Below are 7,275 nucleotides of genomic sequence, written 5' to 3'. Positions count from 1 at the left end.
ACTCCGAAAGATATTGTCCAGTTTGTACACGAAGTGCGTCCAGTTTTCGCCGTGACCATCTCTACTCTTTTGCACATGCTATGCGGGTGAAATGATGATACCATGCCAAGTTCCAGCATTTTCAGAGTTCATTTTGTAGTGATTTTCAATTTCACCGTCATTTAGCTCTCTAAACAAATCGGTAAATGACTGAAAAACAGCAAATGATTTCAGAACGAGTTGGAAATTGATGACGTCGCTTTGAATGATGCATACTGAACGCAAAAATAGGCTGGAGTTCAAATAAGTTTAAAAAACAATGAAGTGCCCGTGTAACAGATGAGTTCTCGTCCGAAACCCTGATACTCCGAAAGAGATTGTCCAGTTTGTACACGAGGTGCGTCCAGTTTTCGCCGTGACCCTCTCTACTCTTTTGCACATGCGATGCGGGTGAAATGATGATACCATGCCAAGTTCCAGCATTTTCAGAGTTCATTTTGTAGTGATTTTCAATTTCACCGTCATTTAGCTCTCTAAACAAATCGGTAAATGACTGAAAAACAGCAAATGATGTCAGAACATGTTGGAAATTGATGACGTCGCTTTGAATGATGCATACTGAACGCAAAAATAGGCTGGAGTTCAAATAAGTTTAAAAAACATTGAAGTGCCCGTGTAACAGATGAGTTCTCGTTCGAAACCCTGATACTCCGAAAGATATTGTCCAGTTTGTACACGAAGTGCGTCCAGTTTTCGCCGTGACCATCTCTACTCTTTTGCACATGCTATGCGGGTGAAATGATGATACCATGACAAGTTCCAACATTTTCAGAGTTCATTTTGTAGTGATTTTCAATTTCACCGTCATTTAGCTCTCTAAACAAATCGGTAAATGACTGGAAACAGCAAATGATGTCAGAACGTGTTGGAAATTGATGACGTCGCTTTGAATGATGCATACTCAACGCAAAAATAGGCTGGAGTTCAAATAAGTTTAAAAAACATTGAAGTGCCTGTGTAACAGATGAGTTCTCGTCCGAAACCCTGATACTCCGAAAGAGATTGTCCAGTTTGTACACGAGGTGCGTCCATTTTTCGCCGTGACCCTCTATACTCTTTTGCACATGCTATCCGGGTGAAATGATGATACCATGCCAAGTTCCAACATTTTCAGAGTTCATTTTGTAGTGATTTTCAATTTCACCGTCATTTAGCTCTCTAAACAAATCGGTAAATGACTGAAAAACAACAAATGATGTCAGAACGTGTTGGAAATTGATGACGTCGCCTTGAATGATGCATACTGAACGCAAAAATAGGCTGGAGTTCAAATAAGTTTAAAAAACATTGAAGTGCCCGTGTAACAGATGAGTTCTCGTCCGAAACCCTGATACACCGAAAGAGATTGTCCAGTTTGTACACGAGGTGCGTCCAGTTTTCGCCGTGACCCTCTCAACTCTTTTGCACATGCTATGCGGGTGAAATGATGATACCATGCCAAGTTCCAGCATTTTTAGAGTTCATTTTGTACTGATTTTCAATTTCACCGTCATTTAGCTCTCTAACCAAATCGGTAAATGACTGAAAAACAGCAAATGATGTCAGAACGAGTTGGAAATAGATCACGTCGCTTTGAATGATGCATACTGAACGCAAAAATAGGCTGGAGTTCAAATAAGTTTAAAAAACATTGAAGTGCCCTTGCAACAGATTAGTTCTCATCCGAAACCCTGATACTCCGAAAGAGATTGTCTAGTTTGTACACGAGGTGCGTCCAGTTTTCGCCGTGACCCTCTCTACTCTTTTGCACATGCTATGCGGGTGAAATGATGATACCATGCCAAGTGCCAGCATTTTTAGAGTTCATTTTGTAGTGATTTTCAATTTCACCGTCATTTAGCTCTCTAACCAAATCGGTAAATGACTGGAAACAGCAAATGATGTCAGAACGTGTTGGCAATTGATGACGTTGCCTTGAATGATGCATACTGAACGCAAAAATAGGCTGGAGTTCAAATAAGTTTAAAAAACATTGAAGTGCCCTTGCAACAGATTAGTTCTCGTCCGAAACCCTGATACTCCGAAAAAGATTGTCTAGTTTGTACACGAGGTGCGTCCAGTTTTCGCCGTGACCCTCTCTACTCTTTTGCACATGCTATGCGGGTGAAATGATGATACCATGCCAAGTTCCAGCATTTTTAGAGTTCATTTTGTAGTGATTTTCAATTTCACCGTCATTTAGCTCTCTAAACAAATCGGTAAATGACTGAAAAACAGCAAATGATGTCAGAACGAGTTGGAAATTGATGACGTCGCTTTGAATGATGCATACTGAACGCAAAAATAGGCTGGAGTTCAAATAAGTTTAAAAAACATTGAAGTGCCCGTGTAACAGATGAGTTCTCGTCCGAAACCGTGATACTCCGAAAGAGATTGTCCAGTTTTCGCCGTGACCCTCTCTACTCTTTTGCACATGCTATGCGGGTGAAATGATGATACCATGCCAAGTTCCAGCATTTTCAGAGTTCATTTTGTAGTGATTTTCAATTTCACCGTCATTTAGCTCTCTAAACAAATCGGTAAATGACTGAAAAACAGCAAATGATGTCAGAACACGTTGGAAATTGATGACGTCGCTTTGAATGATGCATACTGGACGCAAAAATAGGCTGGAGTTCAAATAAGTTTAAAAAACATTGAAGTGCCTGTGTAACAGATGAGTTCTCGTTCGAAACCCTGATACTCCGAAAGATATTGTCCAGTTTGTACACGAGGTGCGTCCAGTTTTCGCCGTGACCATCTCTACTCTATTGCACATGCTATGCGGGTGAAATGATGATACCATGACAAGTTCCAACATTTTTAGAGTTCATTTTGTAGTGATTTTCAATTTCACCGTCATTTAGCTCTCTAAACAAATCGGTAAATGACTGGAAACAACAAATGATGTCAGAACGTGTTGGAAATTGATGACGTTGCTTTGAATGATGCATACTGAACGCAAAAATAGGCTGGAGTTCAAATAAGTTTAAAAAACATTGAAGTGCCTGTGTAACAGATGAGTTCTCGTCCGAAACCCTGATACTCCGAAAGAGATTGTCCAGTTTGTACATGAGGTGCGTCCATTTTTCGCCGTGACCCTCTCTACTCTTTTGCACATAAGATGCGGGTGAAATGATGATACCATGCCAAGTTCCAACATTTTCAGAGTTCATTTTGTAGTGATTTTCAATTTCACCGTCATTTAGCTCTCTAAACAAATCGGTAAATGACTGAAAAACAACAAATGATGTCAGAACGTGTTGGAAATAGATCACGTCGCTTTGAATGATGCATACTGAACGCAAAAATAGGCTGGAGTTCAAATAAGTTTAAAAAACATTGAAGTGCCCTTGCAACAGATTAGTTCTCGTCCGAAACCCTGATACTCCGAAAGAGATTGTCTAGTTTGTACACGAGGTGCGTCCAGTTTTCGCCGTGACCCTCTCTACTCTTTTGCACATGCTATGCGGGTGAAATGATGATACCATGCCAAGTTCCAGCATTTTTAGAGTTCATTTTGTAGTGATTTTCAATTTCACCGTCATTTAGCTCTCTAAACAAATCGGTAAATGACTGAAAAACAGCAAATGATGTCAGAACGAGTTGGAAATTGATGACGTCGCTTTGAATGATGCATACTGAACGCAAAAATATGCTGGAGTTCAAATAAGTTTAAAAAACATTGAAGTGCCCGTGTAACAGATGAGTTCTCGTCCGAAACCGTGATACTCCGAAAGAGATTGTCCAGTTTTCGCCGTGACCCTCTCTACTCTTTTGCACATGCTATGCGGGTGAAATGATGATACCATGCCAAGTTCCAGCATTTTCAGAGTTCATTTTGTAGTGATTTTCAATTTCACCGTCATTTAGCTCTCCAAACAAATCGGTAAATGACTGAAAAACAGCAAATGATGTCAGAACACGTTGGAAATTGATGACGTCGCTTTGAATGATGCATACTGGACGCAAAAATAGGCTGGAGTTCAAATAAGTTTAAAAAACATTGAAGTGCCCGTGTAACAGATGAGTTCTCGTTCGAAACCCTGATACTCCGAAAGATATTGTCCAGTTTGTACACGAGGTGCGTCCAGTTTTCGCCGTGACCATCTCTACTCTTTTGCACATGCTATGCGGGTGAAATGATGATACCATGACAAGTTCCAACATTTTTAGAGTTCATTTGTAGTGATTTTCAATTTCACCGTCATTTAGCTCTCTAAACAAATCGGTAAATGACTGGAAACAGCAAATGATGTCAGAACGTGTTGGAAATTGATGACGTTGCTTTGAATGATGCATACTGAACGCAAAAATAGGCTAGAGTTCAAATAAGTTTAAAAAACATTGAAGTGCCTGTGTAACAGATGAGTTCTCGTCCGAAACCCTGATACTCCGAAAGAGATTGTCCAGTTTGTACATGAGGTGCGTCCATTTTTCGCCGTGACCCTCTCTACTCTTTTGCACATGCGATGCGGGTGAAATGATGATACCATGCCAAGTTCCAACATTTTCAGAGTTCATTTTGTAGTGATTTTCAATTTCACCGTCATTTAGCTCTCTAAACAAATCGGTAAATGACTGAAAAACAACAAATGATGTCAGAACGTGTTGGAAATTGATGACGTCGCCTTGAATGATGCATACTGAACGCAAAAATAGGCTGGAGTTCAAATAAGTTTAAAAAACATTGAAGTGCCCGTGTAACAGATGAGTTCTCGTCCGAAACCCTGATACTCCGAAAGAGATTGTCCAGTTTATACACGAGGTGCGTCCAGTTTTCGCCGTGACCCTCTCTACTCTTTTGCACATGCTATGCGGGTGATATGATAATACCATGCCAAGTTCCAGCATTTTTAGAGTTCATTTTGTAGTGATTTTCAATTTCACCGTCATTTAGCTCTCTAACCAAATCGGTAAATGACAGAAAAACAGCAAATGATGTCAGAACGAGTTGGAAATTGATGACGTCACTTTGAATGATGCATACTGAACGCAAAAATAAGCTGGACTTCAAATAAGTTTAAAAAACATTGAAGTGCCCGTGTAACAGATGAGTTCTCGTCCGAAACCGTGATACTCCGAAAGAGATTGTCCAGTTTGTACACGAGGTGCGTCCAGTTTTCGCCGTGACCCTCTCTACTGTTTTGCACATGCTATGCGGGTGAAATGATGATACCATGCCAAGTTCCAGCATTTTTAGAGTTCATTTTGTAGTGATTTTCAATTTCACCGTCATTTAGCTCTCTAACCAAATCGGTAAATGACTGAAAAACAGCAAATGATGTCAGAACGAGTTGAAAATAGATCACGTCGCTTTGAATGATGCATACTGAACGCAAAAATAGGCTGGAGTTGAAATAAGTTTAAAAAACATTGAAGTGCCCTTGCAACAGATTAGTTCTCGTCCGAAACCCTGATACTCCGAAAGAGATTGTCTAGTTTGTACACGAGGTGCGTCCAGTTTTCGCCGTGACCCTCTCTACTCTTTTGCAGATGCTATGCGGGTGAAATGATGATACCATGCCAAGTTCCAGCATTTTCAGAGTTCATTTTGTAGTGATTTTCAATTTCACGGTCATTTAGCTCTCTAAACAAATCGGTAAATGACTGAAAAACAGCAAATGATGTCAGAACGTGTTGGAAATTGATGACGCCGCTTTGAATGATGCATACTGAACGCAAAAATAGGCTGGAGTTCAAATAAGTTTAAAAAACATTGAAGTGCCCGTGTAACAGATGAGTTCTCGTCCGAAACCGTGATACTCCGAAAGAGATTGTCCAGTTTTCGCCGTGACCCTCTCTACTCTTTTGCACATGCTATGCGGGTGAAATGATGATACCATGCCAAGTTCCAGCATTTTCAGAGTTCATTTTGTAGTGATTTTCAATTTCACCGTCATTTAGCTCTCTAAACAAATCGGTAAATGACTGAAAAACAGCAAATGATGTCAGAACGTGTTGGAAATTGATGACGCCGCTTTGAATGATGCATACTGAACGCAAAAATAGGCTGGAGCTCAAATAAGTTTAAAAAACATTCAAGTGCCCGTGTAACAGATGAGTTCTCGTCCGAAACCCTGATACTCCGAAAGAGATTGTCCAGTTTGTAAAAGAGGTGCGTCCAATTTTCGCCGTGACCCTCTCTACTCTTTTACACATGCTATGCGTGTGAAATGATGATACGATGCCAAGTTCCAACATTTTCAGAGTTTATTTTGTAGTGATTTTCAATTTCACCGTCATTTAGCTCTCTAAACAAATCGGTAAATGACTGAAAAACAGCAAATGATGTCAGAACGTGTTGGAAATTGATGACGTCGCTTTGAATGATGCGTACTGAACGCAAAAATAGGCTGGAGTTCAAATAAGTTTGAAAAACATTGAAGTGCCCGTGTAACAGATGAGTTCTCGTCCGAAACCCTGATACTCCGAAAGAGATTGTCCAGTTTGTACACGAGGTGCGTCTTGTTTTCGCCGTGATCCTCTCTACTCTTTTGCACATGCTATGCCGGTGAAATGATGATACCATGCCAAGTTCCAACATTTTCAGAGTTCATTTTGTAGTGATTTTCAATTTCACCGTCATTTAGCTCTCTAAACAAATCGGTAAATGACTGAAAAAAGCAAATGATGTCAGAACGTGCTGGAAATTGATGACGTCGCTTTGAATGATGCATACTGAATGCAAAAATAGGCTGGAGTTCAAATAAGTTTAAAAAACATTAAAGTGCCCGTGTAACAGATGAGTTCTCGTCCGAAACCCTGATACTCTGAAAGAGATTGTCCAGTTTGTACACGAGGTGCGTCCATTTTTCGCCGTGACCCTCTCTACTCTTTTGCACATGCTATGCGGGTGAAATGATGATACCATGCCAAGTTCCAGCATTTTCAGAGTTCATTTTGTAGTGATTTTCAATTTCACCGTCATTTAGCTCTCTAAACAAATCGGTAAATGACTGAAAAACAGCAAATGATGTCAGAACGTGTTGGAAATTGATGAAGTCGCTTTGAATGGTGCATATTGAACGCAAAAATAGGCTGTAGTTAAAATAAGTTTAAAAAACATTGAAGTGCTCGTGTAACAGATGAGTTCTCGTCCGAAACCCTGATACTCCGAAAGAGATTGTCCAGTTTGTACACGAGGTGCGTCCAGTTTTCGCCGTGACCATCTGTACTCTTTTGCACATGCTATCCGGGTGAAATGATGATACCATGACAAGTTCCAGCATTTTCAGAGTTCATTTTGTAGTGATT

Source organism: Aegilops tauschii, chromosome 5, assembly GCF_002575655.3.
Source record: "Aegilops tauschii subsp. strangulata cultivar AL8/78 chromosome 5, Aet v6.0, whole genome shotgun sequence".
In the NCBI taxonomy this organism is placed as follows: Eukaryota; Viridiplantae; Streptophyta; class Magnoliopsida; order Poales; family Poaceae; genus Aegilops; species Aegilops tauschii.
Note: the sequence above shows the minus strand (reverse complement) of the source record.